General features: G+C 49.3%; 1 protein-coding gene across 1 annotated transcript in view; it reads left to right on the plus strand.

Moving 5' to 3' along the window:
• Nucleotides 1-6,466, plus strand: part of ZBTB38 (zinc finger and BTB domain containing 38) — an 81,729-nt gene extending 75,263 nt beyond the window's left edge. Inside the window, exon 5 of the transcript XR_002827983.1 lies at nt 6,343-6,466. The gene's annotated coding sequence lies outside the window, so the exon portion shown is untranslated. The remainder of the gene's footprint in view (nt 1-6,342) is intronic.
• Nucleotides 6,467-6,829: the final 363 nt, after the last annotated feature.

Here is a 6,829-nt window from a genome sequence, read left to right on the forward strand (position 1 = left end):
GGCTATTCTATGTAATATTTTAATAGGAAAAATTTCAAACATATGCAAAAGTAGAATACTATGGTGAAACCCAGTGTACCTATTATCCAATTTCAACAATCAACAATTCATAGCTATTTTTTAAATATGTTTTTATTGATTTTTTTTTAGAGAGAGGAAGGGAGAGGGAGAGAGAGAGACAGAAACATCAATGATGAGTGAGAATCATTGATCAGCTGCCTCCTGCACGCCCCCTACTGGGGATCAAGCGTGCAACCGGCATGTGCCCGGACTGGGAATCAAACCGGTGAGATCATTCAAAACTTTGGAGCTAGGTATTGGGAATACAAGAGTGGGCAAAACTAACAGTCCCTGGAGCTGAGGCCCTACTGGGGATCACAAAAGCTATATAACTACAACTGCAATGAGTGCTGTGAAGAAGAGCTATGTGGTGCTATGAGGACATCCGGTGGGGAGACCTAACCTAGTCTGGAATTTCAGGGAAGTCATCCTGAGGAAGTAACTTGAGCTGAGGTCTGAAAGATAAGTAAGAGTGAAAGAGAAGAGGGTGTCCATCCAGGTAGAGGGAACAGCGTGTAGAGAAGTCTGCTTCTAGAAGGAGCACGGTGCATCCGAAGCCGGAGGTGGCCAGAGTGCACGAGAGATGGATCTGAAATGTCTGGAGGACAGGAGCCATACCATGTAGGGCCTCCTAGGTCATGCTAAGGAAGTGAATCTTCTATTAAGAGCAATATCAAGCCATTGAATTGTTTAAAGCAGATTAGGACACAAAGAGGTATTTTAATCAAATTCGTATCGTGAAAAAGTCACTGTGGCTGAAATGTAGAGAATGACTTAGAAGATGGTAGTAGCCAGAGGTAGAGCAGTTAGGAAGCTATTGCAGTGGTCCAGGCTGGAGGTGAGCGTGGCTGGGATTATGTATTGTCAGTAAAGATGGAGAGAAGGGGGTGGAATGAGAGCTACTTAGGAGATAAAATCAGCAGGACTTGATGTTGGATTGATATGGAAAGCGAGGGGTCGAGGATAACCTTTTGGTTTCAGAATTGTTGAAACACACTGGGGCTCGATCCCCAGGGTGGGGCGTGCAGGAGGCAGCCGATCAATGATTCTCTTTCATCATTGATGTTTCTATCTCTCTCTGCCTCTCCCTTCCTCTCTGAAATCAATAAAAATATATTTTTAGATGAAGAAGCTTAGCTATGTATGGGGAGAAGAAAAAGAAAGGATTCACCATTTGCGGGGAGGGAAGAACAAAGGATGAAGAGGCAAGGAAGCTGAGGTATTGGCAAGAGACTGGTTGCAGCAAAGAACTATGGGGCCTGGGTTTAAGGAAGTGCAGACCTCACGGGGGGAGGGTCAGAAATGAGGTGTCTCAGTAAAGGCTAAAGAACCTATGTTCTTCAAAGCCCGTTCACAACTGTTTTCCAGTTTCTCCCCCAAGCAGTCTTGTGGTGGCAGAGCCATAAGGGAGCTAAGGGGCTTTCTGGTCTCTAAGACAGGATAGTACCTTTTGCTTTTAAGAACAGTATTTTCACCACCAACAACTGACTCCATATTGACTAAAGTTTATATAAAGACCAGGGACTGGGACAGTGACAAGTACTGTACTTTCCTCAAAATGAGTATCTGTTAGCTTGAGACTCTAATACAGTGGTTCTCAACCTTGGCTGCACGTTAGAATCACCTGGGAATCTTTTTAAAATCCTGATTTCTGGGCCTCGGATGATGTGCAGCCAAGGTTGAGAACCACTGCTCTAATACCTTCAGAGCACTAGGTCATTCTTTAGTTGTTGTTGTTGTTCAAAATGTTCTTATATGGCCATTGGAATTACCAGGCACTGTTCTAAGCATCTAACGAATATTAGCTCATTTAATCCTCATATCAACCCTTTGAGGTGGACACTGTTATGATCACCCCCATCCATGTGTAGTGTGGTTATCTCTTGCTGCACGGAGCCACCAAATTTAGTGGCTTAAAAGAACATTTATTACTATTTCACAGGGTTCCGTGGTTTGACTGTGATCGGCTGAGTGGGCCTCCCATGTCGTTGCAATCAGCGAGCAGTGAGGCCAGTCCTCTAAGGCTCGACAGCCCTGGGCACCACCCAGTCCAGATCTAGGAGGGTGGAGGGATGGGCTACACCTCTCAATGGTGTGGGGGTGGCAGGCACATGCAGGGAGGGGAGGAAGGGATGATTCCCAGTGAGAAAACCAAGGCACAGAGAAGTCACATCACTTACTCAAGGTCACACAGCCGGTCTGTGGAGAAACAGAGTTAATCCCAGACAGTTGAGTTCCTGAGCCCAGGAGCACAGCACAGCCTCTCAGAGCAAAGCTGTGGTGGTTCAGAGCACAGCATTCTTCACAGTAGAACCGGAGTGCTCCCGGGGTTACCTTCCAGGGGTTTGAGAGAGAGGAAGACATTCTAAAAGTACTATGAGTGGAAAGGTGATGCGGGTACAGATTTTAAGGACTATCTAAATAAGGCTCTGTGTCTCTATCCAATTAGGAAAGAATGGAAATATAAGAGTGTGTGTGTGTGTGTGTGTGTGTGTGTGTGTGTGTGTGTGTTTCCTTTGTAAGTAACTAAATCTGAAACTTTAGTCAGCTGTTACAAGGGATATGGGGGAGCTTATGGCTGGGACCAGGGAGTTAGGATGGGAGTTGTCCAGCAGCCGCAGAAGGGATGAAGCTCCTTGAGTGCCCCCTGCTGTGGAATGTCACATCTCTACTTCGGGAAGGTTACTGCCTTCACATGAGCCAGCGGGGACTGTCAGAGAGAAGCTGACTCACCGCCAAGCGGCCAGTTTCTCTCCCAAAGCGTCGGCCTGCGGACTGAAAGGTCCCGGGTTCGATTCCGGTCAAGGGCATGTACCTGGGTTGCGGGCACATCCCTCGTAGGAGATGTGCAGGAGGCAGCTGATTGATGTTTCTCTCTCATCGATGTTTCTAACTCTCTATCTCTCTCCCTTCCTCTCTGTAAAAAATCAATAAAATATATTTAAAAAAAAAAAAAAAAAAAAAAAAAAAAAAAGAGAGAGAGAAGCTGACTCACCGCCAAGCGGCCAGTTTCTCTCCCAAACTCTGACCCCCCGCGATGGTGTACAGCTCAGGTCCTGTTCATTTCTAGCGTCTCCCTTTCACTGGACCAAAAGGCCAGGCTCCACACCTCGACTTGGACATGCCCAACTTCTGTGTAAATGTGGTGAGTGAGAAGAACGGCAGGCCGTTTCCCAGGTCATTTCTGATGTTTCTCTTCCTAAAAACCAAAATGCAGGGTCACTATTTGTGTCACTTCTCACAGTAATAGGAACCAGCCCCCGCCGCTGTTGCTTATGCCGAGTATGACCACGTCCCAGCGGCGGACCTCCTTACCACTCAGTATCGTTCTTACACCAGGCAGGAAGGCCCCTCCCTGGCCTCCTCCGGAGTCCCCACTCCACGGGGCAGAGAGTCTGCAGGGTCCACGGGGGTGTGCCCACCCAGAGTGTGTGCCCACCCAGACGGCACTCTGAGTACCCAGGCCCTGAGAAATCCCCACCCACTTCCAGGGCTGGCTCAGGCCTCTTCCCTACTGAGCAAGCTGTTTGCAGGGGATGTGGACAGAGTTTGTGATGCCGTGTCAGGGTCCACATGTGTGTGCATAAGGCCCCCAGCAGGGTTTGGGGGTAGGAAGAAGCTATGGGACCAGATCTAGGCTCTGCCCTTCTGTGTGGTCTCCTTCCAGCCAGAACACCAGAGGGCCTGGGAATCCCAAACGTTCACCTGGCCTCCCAGCTGGCTATGAAGGTATGTTTGTCAAGGGGAGAGAATAGAGCATTTCTATTCACGTTAGCCTGACTTAAAATTTGTAAATATTTAGACACGTGATATATAGGCTTCTATCTATGGGCTTGCCCTTGACCCTGCAAATGTTTGGTGAGGGTTAGGGGGGTTGTCACTGCTCCCCCAAGTGGCTGGTTCTCATCACACTAAGTCTATGCGCAAGCTCCTGGCCATATTTAAATGTTCCTTCCCACCCCCAAGCATGGGGCCCCACCTCCAGACTTCTACTGAAATCCTTTCGTTATTTCGCAAAGACTCCCTCTATGCTCATTTCTCTGATGACCTCCTGGGGAACCCAGCTCATCATTCAACTTCCAGCTGCTCACACAAAGCATTGCATAGAGTCCACTCTCAGTATAAGCGATTGTTCGATTCTTTCCGTTCCTCTCCCCGCCCTTCCACCCCAACCCCGGTCTGTCCTGCTAAGTGTGGTGGGTAGCTGTGGGTTTTCCTGCTGGGTCCTTTTCTGTTTTTATGATGAAAGCACCTGAATTTCCTTTAGAAACCACCCCTCACTCCCTTATTCCTCATCCCTACTTTCAGATCGTATGGATCATGTTGGGGGCAGCTGGGTGAGTGAGAAACACACGGCCTGGTTTCCGGTGCGCTGTGTCTCTGCATCTCAACCCAAGAACAGGAAACCGAGTCAGAGTCTCGGTTTCCACAGACAGTTACCACAGACAGAAGAATTGGCCTTAAGCAAAGCTGGGTCCAAAGGCTCAAGCAAACTGATTCATTCTCTCTCTCTCTCTCTCTCTCTCTCTCTCTCTCTCCCTACCTCCTATCTCTCCCTTCTCTCTCTGCCCTACTTTCCTCCATGTTGGTTTCAGTCTCAGGCTGGTTCTCTCCAGTTGATGGTAAAGATATGCAGGCTTAAGGAAATAACCCCCCGGCCCCAAAAATAAATAGTCTCCAAAGAGAGTGAGGACACTCTGGTAATAATCTCCTCTAAAATCAGAGCCTGAATTAAACCCATGACATGTGACACTCTCAGATAGATTACGCACCTCCTTCTAGGACACGAAGAAGAAAAGTCCATCAAAATGACCACAATGCACACTGCCTGCAGCTCAAACTAACTGAGCCAGGCACTCCATCTGCCAGGCGCTCTGGTCTTTATTCCTCAGTAGGACCCAGAAAGAAGGCATTGCTGTCCCCTCTAACAGATGCCGAAAGGGCCAGGTTCAAGGACCTCAGCCACAGGGCATGCCGCTAGGGAGAAACCTGGGGACAGAATGAGAGGAAAACATTTTGAACATACTGTTTAAAAAGTGTGTTCTTTTTTTTTTTTTGCTATATTTATGTAGTAGCTCTTTACTGATACATAATACATAAGCACATACAAATGCATTAGCCTGCTCTCCACTCCTATTAAGTACAGAGCAGTTATTCCCCTTAACCGTGCCAGTTCCTGGAAACGAGTAGACAGATCTTCATAAATGTCCACATTGCTGGGGTCACCTGTAAAGGCCTCGAATGACCAGATAAAGGCGCTGAGAAGTGAAGGCCTGGTGTTCCTAGAGCAGCACAGGTAAGGGGACAGGTGAAAGGAGAAAGGGTGTGGCCTGAGCCCCAGCAAGTTGATCACTGGGGGTAAGGAACTGCCAGTCACTGGGCTCCCGGCCCCTCTGTGGTCACCTTTACTCCTTCTCCCTGTGCTGACCAGCCTTCCCTGCCTCCCCTGCCTCCCCTGCCTCCAGTGGGAGATGCTGCCAGCCCCACGGGACCTGACAGCGAAGTGTCCGTCAGAAATTGTCATCCCTGGGTCCTATTTGCCAGTTTCTGGAAGAGGATATCTGACACCCTTCCCTCCCCCCGGCCCCCCGCCCCCTTGGCTGGGTGCCCTTGGTCAATTTACTCCGGTTCAATTAGTTCAACTCCTGGTTAAAGGACAGAGCCTATTAGAAGATGCCTGCAGAGCCCAGACCCCGAGGGCAAACTTCAATAATCGAAGAAAGCAGAGTGGGCTGGGAGAGGCCCTCAAGTGCCCCCCCCCCCCGGTGGTCCCCCGGGGACAGGAGCTGCACGGTCAGTAACTGGAGACCTGTCGTGGTGGCTTCGACTTTGCCATCCAGTTATAGGAAGGGCTGCCTGGCCGAGGGGTGGGCTCGGCCCTGTCCGACAGCAGCATTTCACGTGTTCGTGCGGGGGGGCGGGGGGGGGATGTCACGTGGCAACGTGAAGCGTGTGCTTTGAGTAGGTATTTGTGAAGGATGCCTCGTCCCCTGACCTACGGACATAAAAACGTGAGTTCATTTTGACAGTGTTTTCATCTCACTTTGTCGAATTGCAAACATGTTATTCTTAAGAAATTTCATCAACTGGAATATGTGGAACTTGTTTTTTAATATGCTCTTTGTGGGGAGAGCATTTTTTAAAAAGAAAACGTGTTTGTGTCTGGAAAATGGGTAATGTAAGCAAGCTGCCTGCGTTTGAGAGAAAGCTGGTGGAGGTGGGGATCGGACCTGTGCTTCATTCCCAACCGCTGCCACCTCCAAACCCCTGGTTGACTTTCAGGGTGGAAGCCCAGGCGGCCCTCCCTCGCTGGGCGGGGATCTTGCAGTGTCTCTGAAGAACCGTGAAGCAGACAAACAGACCTGGAGGGGACTCGGGCCTTCGTGTGGACCAGAGGACAATCTCGCCAGCAGAGGTCACTGACGCTCCAGCTGGGACTCCGCGCAGCTGAGCACATCACAGTCACGCGCCTCCCGCCTCCTCATTAACCTGCTCCCTGCCTTGCTTTTGGAAGAATATGTCAGTGTTGCCGTAACCAAGTGTGTGCATGCTATGCCCACTTTTTCTCAGTAGTACTTTACCCTTTGATATTCCAAACCTGAGGGGTTTTGTTTAACATTAAGTTAATACTCAGTACGACAGGCACTAACACGAGACACAGAATAGGTTCTGCTTCAACCTTGGATTGTGCCTGACCAGGTGGAGTCCATTCCATAAACTAGTTACACTTGCTTCTTGCCTGGGTTACTGGGAGTTTACCCCCTCTTGC

This window comes from Myotis lucifugus, unplaced genomic scaffold (assembly GCF_000147115.1).
Source record: "Myotis lucifugus unplaced genomic scaffold, Myoluc2.0 scaffold_8, whole genome shotgun sequence".
Classification (NCBI taxonomy): Eukaryota; Metazoa; Chordata; class Mammalia; order Chiroptera; family Vespertilionidae; genus Myotis; species Myotis lucifugus.